This window comes from Cibotium barometz, chromosome 29 (genome assembly GCF_041138505.1).
Source record: "Cibotium barometz isolate CiBa-2024 chromosome 29, ASM4113850v1, whole genome shotgun sequence".
Taxonomy (NCBI): domain Eukaryota; kingdom Viridiplantae; phylum Streptophyta; class Polypodiopsida; order Cyatheales; family Cibotiaceae; genus Cibotium; species Cibotium barometz.
The window spans coordinates 50,161,702-50,169,899 of NC_141074.1; the positions used below are offsets into that span (position 1 = coordinate 50,161,702).

At 46.1% G+C, this 8,198-nt stretch overlaps 2 pseudogenes; both read right to left on the minus strand.

Moving 5' to 3' along the window:
* Positions 1-2,182: 2,182 nt before the first annotated feature.
* LOC147622314 (E3 ubiquitin-protein ligase XB3-like) lies at positions 2,183-3,553 on the minus strand (annotated as a pseudogene).
* Positions 3,554-3,947: 394 nt separating this feature from the next.
* LOC147622315 (small ribosomal subunit protein eS27y pseudogene) lies at positions 3,948-4,204 on the minus strand (annotated as a pseudogene).
* Positions 4,205-8,198: the final 3,994 nt, after the last annotated feature.

Here is an 8,198-nt window from a genome sequence, read left to right on the forward strand (position 1 = left end):
AGTGATGTACTTCATGGATGTATTATTAGAGTAGTCATTGTAATAGCATTAGGCCTCTTATGAGCCTAGAGTGCCCGATCGACCATAGTTTAAGGGAGTGTGAACACTTATGGCCATGTATATAAGTGAATTTCTTTCATAATACAACATACTCTCCCATTATACAATTGAGTCTTGCTCTTGCTAATCCTCTTGCTAATCTCTCTCCCTAATTCATGCTAGTGAAGTGTGTGTGAGTGAAGTGAGGTGAGAGAAGGGACGAGTACGTGTTTTAAGGGCTTGCACATAGTTTGTATTAGGCTAAGTTTACATCCATTGCATCAAACAATGCAATAGATTACAATTTTTAGTGAATGTTAGCTCTCTTTAGTTTTAAACATAGAACTAAAATCACTAATTTGTATGTTGTTTAAATTTTTTTTGCATTAAAGTGTTAGCAAGCATTAGAAGTAGTTTAATCTTTCAAAAAATTTCTTAAAACCATCAAAAAATCCTTGAATTTGACTAATTTCTCTTAATGGACTGGTTTTTGTCATTAAGGGTGATTAATCTTGTTCAAGAGGCAAAAAAATTTAAAAAATGTGTTAATTGGGGTCTAAATTGATCATATGAGTAGTTGAAATTGGTGTTTTCAAGGCTCATGAAAAATGCGTTAGTCGAGAGGTTGATTGACTTAGAGAAAAAGGTTAATTGCATCACATGGGCTTATGGTCGAAAAACTCCGATGAAACATTGGTTTGACCATAACCTAAAACACAAGGAACTTAAAAAAGGAGACCTTGTCCTTGTATATGGTGTTGGAAGCACCAAGAAAAAGAAGTTGAAATACGGTGGGAGCCAGGTCCATTCAGAGTGTCTGAAATCACCCCACAAGGGTCAATAAGGATCGAAACCATCGATGGGGTAGAAATGGAGGGGTACATCCAAATGAGAATAAGTTGCAAAAATATTACGGGCCCCAAACACAAGAAATGCTTGCACAAGAGCATCTCTTGAAAACAAAAGAAACAACTTGAACAAGAGAAAATCAGACAAGCTCAAGAGTGGAAACCAGGAAGCCAAGGCTAGGGAAACCAAAATGAAATAGAGACTCCAAGGAAAAACCCCAAGGAAAAAATTTGCATGTAAACATGGCTTTGCTTACATTGCTAGAAGATGATGACTTGGATATTGAACCTGCACGCCTAAGTGTACAAATCTCTACAACAGGTGGTTAAATAAGAAGCATTGCATTTGACACAGGGTCAAGTCATAACTTGATGTGCTATGAAACTTGGGTCACGCTACACAAACCAAACATAGAAGCAACTAATGCCAATGTTTGCAATGTCGATTTTTTCGCTACACAAATTGCGGGGTTTTTAAGTATTAAAATTTCCATCAGAAATAATCCCTTGGTTGGGAAGGTGTTTGTTATGCCTTGCAAGAACAATGGAAGAAGAGATGTTATTAGGCCAGGTTGTGGATGACTCCGCCAGTCCTTGCTACGATCCTTGCTAGGGAACTCAAAGACAACCGACACAAACACTATGGTTGGGGGAGAAGGGAGCGTGGATCCTCTCAGGGAAGTATACCCACCAAGGATGAGTCGACCTCATTGGCTAGACATGCAGCAAGACCTCCACCTAGCACCACAGTACCCCTATAGGCCTCACTCACACCTCACTCACCTCGCTCACACAAAGAGATAGACAAAACACCAATAGAGCACAACACTACAATCACAATACCCAAAAAAGGGATGATACAAGGGAGACTCCGCTCCGATAGAAGGATTGTGCTAGAACTGAAGGTGATACACCAGAGAGTGTTCTCCTCTGTGAGAGTGTGTCCCAGACTGTGTGTCCTCCTCTGTGAGAGTGTGTCCCAGACTGTGTGTATGCTGCCGAGAGAGTGCTCCCCTTAACTCCTCCTTGGGTGTCCTCCTCCTTGCGTTGTGCTCAAGAGGATCTTGAAGAGGATCTCTCCCTGCCTTGGGAAAGGGAGAGAGGAAAGGAAGATGGTGCTGAGGATCTCGAAGAGGATCTCTCCCTACCTTGAGAAAGGGAGAGGGGTGTTGCCTCCATGAGTGCCATCGGAGTTAGCCATGCACGTATGAGATGTTGAAGGGGACCAGCGGTCAGAGGGGTCGAAGAGCACTGGCGATCGGAGGGCACAAGCAGTGAGACGGTGATCGGAGCAGTTAGAGGGCATTGGCAGTGACGGTGGTTGGAGTCATCGGAGGGCACTGGTGGTCGGAGCCATCGGGGGTCGGAGTGGTTGGAGCACACCGGCGGTCGAAGTGGTTAGAGTGGTCGGAGGTGACGGTGGCAACTCTTGGTGGAATGTGGAGGACCTGGCTTCCCGTCCGCCGCCCACTACTACTTAATTCACCGTCCCGGTGAATGCCATAGAAGATATCTAGCAAGCTAGCCTCCGAGAAAAACATCTGGTAAGTAGGCTCCTAGGCATACCTTATACAATGATCCTTCCAGTCAAACCTTGTAGAGAGATACAAAATAAATAAAAATGAATCAACTAGGCTCCTGGGCAACTTCATCCAGTGAGCTCAAGAAAAAAATGATTGAACAAGGAGCTCTTGGGCACTTCATCCAGCAAGCTATTTCTGAGAGCTCCTAGGCACTTCATCCAGCAAGCTATCACTAATTGTATTACCACTGTCATCCCCTGGGCAAAGCATCTGGCAAAAGGCTACCTCAACAAAAGCACAAAAACCAATCTAAACAATAATCATCACTGGCCACTTTGTCTGGGAAGAACTTCCGGCACGAAGTCCATGCATACAAGATACAACATGAAATCTAACCATGGCCAGTATATAAGAGATCCACTTTTCATTAACAAAAAAGATCTGATGTTCCCAAGCATCAATAGCATGTGCCACGGTAGCCTCCAAGAGAACGTATGCTTCAGGGTCAAGACTGCTCATAAACTACCACGGAGATGGCCATACCAAGGGCTCTGCAGCCAAAGGGGAAAGCTGCACATGTACATATTGTGTTATGGTATTGCAGAGTGATGAAGAAGGGGTGTGCCCTTGAGAGTTTCTCTGCAACCTAGCTGCACCCCATGCCAAGAGCTCTTTAACACATTTAGATGATCCTCTATGTGCTGCAAAATGCAATGATGTGCTTCCAAAACCACAACCGCTTCCACTAGATCTTGTAGGCGTTGCACACATGAGAAATGCCTTACTTAAAAGCAAGCAAACTACTATAGAATGGTTGGACCGGGCTACCAAGTGTAGAGGTGTAGCTCCACATGTTTGTGCCACTATGGGCATCTAGACAACATCCAAAACTTGTTGGACACAATCAAAGTGGCCGCTCTTTACTACATAATGGAGGCATGTCCTCCCATTGGGAGCATCAAACACAAGGATATTAACTCCCCATGCCACAAGCCCCTCAATGCAAAATACCCTTCCATTTTTGTAAGCAAGCATGAAAGGCATCTGTTTATGATGATTCATTGCATTCAACGACACACCCTTCTCCAATAGCAACAAAAGTACCTCAAATTGGCCATGTGAGGCAGCATAATGCAAAGGTGAGATGTGGAAATTATGAGAGAGAGGGTGCCGATGGGGAGTGATGGGAGGGGGACAGTGACCGCACACACGGAGGGAAGTGAGGGTAGTGAGAGAGGGGGAGGGGGTTGGGTAAGTTGACGAGACGAGCAAGGTGAGAGAGGGGGGTTGGTCAGGGGGTGGTTGGTCTGTGGGGTGGGGTGGGGTGGGGTGGGGGGAAAAGGCATGGTCGATGAGGGGTGAAGTAAGAGGGGGAGCAACCTTTTGGTTTGTTTTTATATATATATAACTATTATTATCATATTTGTTTTTTTTTGAGGGGGGGAATGATGAGGTGGGGTGTGGCAGGAAGTTTTGCCTAGAGTACAAATCCAAGAGGCTAGTCAAAGAACTGAGCTTGACAATGTGCTAAAATTGATCAATCTCCTTTCTTTCTAAATGAACTGCCCTCAGTAAGTTGGGCACGACCTCCTGTTGGCTGGCATAAAACGATAGAATGGCTTCCACATAGCACAACACTCCGGGAGTAACTAAACACCGTGGTGAGGCTAAAACATCCTGACATTTCCCATCCATGAAGAAGGAATTTGGAGACTACACAAGAGGTTTCAATTTGTGTTTTTTTTCCACCTGCTCTGGAGGGTGCAGTAAGTCAATGTCATTAGAGAGAACCATGATGATCGTTGAGGGGCGGAAGGTTGAGGATAGCTCGCTCTAGCACTATTGTGATGGCCTACAGCAGCACAACGAGCTCCAGCAATGGTGCATAGCTGCGAAATAGAGGAGGACGAAGGGGGGCAGGGGAGGGGGTGCTGGAGGGGTGGGGGGTCGGCGCCGCACAAGAGAGGGGGCAGGTGAGGCAGAGAAGGAGAACGGGGGAGTGGGGGGCGGTGAGGGCAGCGAAGGGGTGGGGGTTGCACACATGAGATAGAGGATGGGTGAGGGGGCCGATGAGTTGGCAAAGGGGATGGCTAAGCACAGGGGGGTGGTCGGCGGTGGGAGAGGAGAGAGGGAGAGGGGGGTGAGGCGAGAGAGGGAGGCTAGGGTGGTCGGTGAGGCGAGAGAGGGAGGCTAGGGTGGTCAGTGAGGGGGGAAAGAGAGAGAGAAAGGGGGGGAGGGGGGTGGTCGGGTTGGTCGGTGAGGGGGGAAAGAGAGGGTTAGTGAGCGCTGGGGGGTGACGGTGAGCGATAGATAAGGGGGGGTTGAGGTTCGGTGAGGTGAGGGTTGCTGGAGGTGGGGTTGGTTAAGAGGGAGAGGGTGGTCGATGAGAGAGGGGGCACGGGTGATTGAGCAAGGAGGGCTAGTCTCTGTGTGGAATGATGCGAGGAGGGGGAGAGAGTTGTGGGGGGAGAGAAGCAAGGTGGGGTGGGGTGATTGGTCGGTGGGAGAGGTGAGAGGGATTGGGGGAGTGTGTGGTCGGTGAGGTGAGGGGGTGAGGAGTGTGAGGAGTGAAGGGAGGGGGTGGTCGATGGGGTGAGGGAGGGAGAGAGAGAGAGGGAGAGAGGGGGTGGTCAGTGAGGGGGGGAGAGAGAGAGAGGAGTGGTTGGTCGTTGGTCGGTGAGTTATGTGAGGGGGATGGTCAGTGGGATGAGTGAGAGGGGAGTGGTCGGTGGGTGAGGTAAGGGGGAAAAGAGAGAGGTGGGTGGGTGTTTTTGGTTTTGTTTTTTTTGGGGGGGGGCTTGTTTTGTTTTTTAATAGAAAAAAGAAAACTAAGATGGGGGAGTCGATTTTTTTGGGGGGGAAATGATTTTTTTGGAAAAATAAAATAAAATAAACATTGAGGGAGGGTTTTTTTTTGGAAAGAAAAAAAATACAAAGGGGGGATTTTTTTTATTTTTTTACTTTTACTTTATCGGGGAACTTGATCGGGGAGAAGGGGAGGTTGGGTTGGTTGGTGATGAGAGTTGAGAGGAGAAGAGAGAGGGAAGGGGAGAAGAGAGAGGGAAGGGGAGAAGAGAGAGGGAAAGGGAGAAGAGAGAGGAAAAGGGTGGGTGACGAGTGAGAGATTGGTCGGTGATGAGGAGGTTGGGTGAGAGAGAGATTTTTTTTGTGTCTCTTGTAAAAAAAGAAGGAAAAATAAACCGAAGAGGGGGATTTAAAAAAAAAAATTGGAGACGGAGACCCGATACTACCTGGCACTTCACGAACACCAGAGTGAGTTGAGACAGGCATTTTGCTTGAACAACCACCCTTGGCTGGCCACATCTTCCAAAGTGCCTTGATTGAGGGATCTGAAGTCTACACAGACCCTGATCTTGTTGGTCTTCTTTTTTGGAATCACCACTATAGGTGACAACCACTCCGAGTGCTCAATGGAAATGATGATACCTGCCTCTTCCATCTTGTCTAGCTCTTTCTTTTGCACTTCTGAATATTTTAGGTTCACGCGGTAGATGCCCTTCCTGACTAGCTAACTGCCTTCTTTTTGTGAAATTTTGTGAGTGCAAATGGCTGGGTCTATCCCTGGAAGATCCTTGTAAGTCCATGCAAACGCCTCTTGGTGTTCTTTGAAAAGTTGGTGATTCTTTGAAGAGTGGAAAGGTCCTCCCAGACCCAAGTTGCCACTAAGATGGGGCGTGGCTCCTCTGATGTGCCCAGGTTCAGCTCTCTCACCTCATCGTGGTGGTAAGTGGTGGGTGGAAGAGGTGCGGTGCCAAGTGCTTCTTGATGGAGAGATAAGGGGTCATGGGCTGGGGTGTTGTCCAAAGGGAAATCACCAATGTGTTTCTCCATCCAGTCACAGCGAGTATCTCTTCTATTGGCAAGGCTTCTTCCTGAGCCTTGAGGTGCTCTACCCACCTCTCCTTGTGGGTGTTTCTAGGATTTGTTATAGGTGCCTCTAATGACTCTTCTTGAGAGACCTTCTTTGCGAGGTTGTTGAGAAAACTCATGTTCCCCTAGACCTATGACCTCTATCTCTTCCTGTTGAGACATTGTCGCAGAGGAGGAGGCCAGAGTGAGCAAAGATTCTGCCCAATCCTGTGCGTAAACCTGCTTCTTTTGAGAGCTCTTCTTCTTGGGACAGCTCTTGAATAGGGTCTAGGTCTAACTCCACTATGTCCACCATGTTGCACTGGAACCCCTCATAGGAATTTAACCAATTCCATAGAGGTTTTGCCGCCTCTCCCTCTGAACCGAATGGATCCCAGGCCTCATCCTCTGGTAAGGCTTGCCATTCCTCCTGTTCTTCCTCGTCATTGGGTCCTTCCTCCTGAATGGGAATCATGTCATGTAGGGCAGTGCCCTTAGCACTCTCATCGGGGCCTTTTTACAAGGGCAAGGTCACTGTCCCCTATGGGTTAGGGATATGCAAGTTGTCCCAACCCCAATCATGGATCACTTGAGTTGCCCTTAACCAAGGCCTTCCAATGAGTAAGCCATAGGCCCCTCGAGCTGGTGGGAGGTCTAACACACCACAAAAGTCATTTCACATACTAATCCTTCAAAACTGATCGAAACTTGCTTGACTAGTCCCACGGGCATCACTTCTCTTTTGGTCTGCCACTCCGGATGGTGAAGGGAGTTGGCTCAGTAATTCGGAGACCCGACTTTCCTAGTATAGAACTCGAGTAGTTAAATAAAAACCTGAAGACTTTCTCAAATGAATAGATCAACGAAAGTGCACCTGATTTCAGTTAGGAAAAAAACGTTGATTTCTTCAAGTTAAGTCTGTAATAGTTTTCCTTCTATCTATATTTAGGTGAATGATAGTTTAGTCTCTTGACCTTGTTAGAAAATTCGTTAAGAAAATCAAAAAAGGTGGAATCGTCCCCGTTTTCCGGGCAAGGGAAATTTTCCCGGTTTCGGAATGACCACTAGATTAGTCTCGTGTCCGGATATCCGTGGGTGAGACCCCGAGTGGGAAACCCTACCCCACGCAAGAGATGCTTTTTCCACTACTGCTAGCTTCCGGGAATCCGGTGTGCCGAGGGGGTAGAGGGGTCTCACAGCTGGTATCAGAGAGCTGTTATAAACTTATTTATAGACATGATGAGATGAAAGAACGTGAGAGCTTATTTCTATTAATGAGATAATTACATATATAGGCATGAAAGCCTTGCTTTTCCTAAAATTAGGAAACCCTAACTTGAGCCCCATACTACAACTAAAGTAGGGCTCATTTACATGCATGTATAGATTGCACAATACCCAACAAATACCAATCAGTGTTAGAGACTTAGGCAGAATATCTCGCTAGCCATGATCTTGATAAGGCAAGGAGTTATTCATTATGTCCAACTCTATAATCATTCACCCTGAAATTTTAAAAATTCTTGCCGTATTTTTAAACTTCTAAGCCGCTTTATTTACTAGAAGTAGAATTACAGCACCTTTATCAGTGATGAATTGTGTATATCATAGCATGTCTCCATCGCAGTATCACCTTTTTATGCGTACACGATTGAGGCAGTGACTTTTGGAGCCAAGACACTCTATGTATATATCAAAAACTTTTAATAATAAATGATGTTTTGCAAAAGATTCCAAATTGTTTTCGTGATTGTGAATATTGGTTAATAAAATTATCAGAGTGTATCTTGTTTTTAAGAATTATGATGGAATATTTATTTATTTAATAAATAAATCTTAAATCCGATGACGAGGTTAAGTTGACAAAAATTTTGTTTTGTCAGAATCATGAGGCGCGCAGCCCATGCTAGGCAGCCGG